Source organism: Halyomorpha halys, unplaced genomic scaffold (assembly GCF_000696795.3).
Source record: "Halyomorpha halys isolate HHAL.00 unplaced genomic scaffold, Hhal_1.1 Scaffold591.1, whole genome shotgun sequence".
In the NCBI taxonomy this organism is placed as follows: Eukaryota; Metazoa; Arthropoda; class Insecta; order Hemiptera; family Pentatomidae; genus Halyomorpha; species Halyomorpha halys.
This window is the reverse complement of record NW_027104732.1, coordinates 142,403-143,299: the sequence shown is the minus strand read 5'-3', so window position 1 is coordinate 143,299 and position 897 is coordinate 142,403. Positions and strand designations below refer to the sequence as shown.

Here is an 897-nt window from a genome sequence, read left to right as displayed (position 1 = left end):
TTGATGTGGTTCTGACATATATGCTGAATGAATGAAGATCGTGGACCACGCAAATTATTCGAATCTAGATCAACTGGCAAAAGACCAAGAGAAAGATCAAGGATGTCGTGGCTGCATAGTGTGGCTAGACTAGGAGAAAAAAGGGGAAAGCTGTTGAATTCCATGAGGGCAATGGCAAGGGACCGGGACAGGTTAAAGGCCTGGATCGAGGCACCTCCACTGAGGAGGAAGGAAAGGACGAAGAAGAAGAATATTCCTCAATTTTCTTAGCTATCAAGAAGACATTTTTTGGCTCAAAATGTTTGCCCTAAACTGATTTTTTGTCGAATATTACGAAAATTTCAATACTTTGAACATGACTTGACGATTCTACACGAAACTTAGTAAATTAGGGCCCCATAAACTACAAGAAAGGGCACGAACAGATTACAGCCGCAGGTATAAAATAAAACATTCGAAGTATTTTCTTAATTTGAAACTACCTTTTCCCTCTATCCACACACAAGACTGAAACGACAAGAAACTGCTCGTATATTCCGATTCTATATTCATGCTGCCCCAGTATATAGTTTTACTTTTCCTAACTTCTGCTTCTTTTTTTTTTTTTTCGCAGGTTCATAACTGAATTTTTGCGTTGTATTTTATATTTGAAGGTTTTAGCTGCATATTTTGCATTTTTTTACTATGTATTTTACGTGTTTGTATTGCATATTTTATGGGTTTTTACAGTACGGAAATTCGGCCCTAAGTTCAAATCAAAGCAAAATTTTAGAAATTGTATTGCTTTGGGTGAACATAAATCCTGGGATACCATGAATATTTGGAAGTAATGTACTATTATTATGTTATGCTTACAGATGTGGTTCTATAAGAAACTATTTTTGTAATCAATTAATG

The 897-nt window shown here is 35.7% G+C and overlaps 1 protein-coding gene across 2 annotated transcripts in view; it reads right to left on the bottom strand.

Annotated features, from left to right (window-relative positions):
* Positions 1 to 897, bottom strand: part of LOC106684561 (serine/threonine-protein phosphatase 6 regulatory ankyrin repeat subunit B) — a 26,481-nt gene that overhangs the window by 6,237 nt on the left and 19,347 nt on the right. The window lies entirely within an intron of this gene.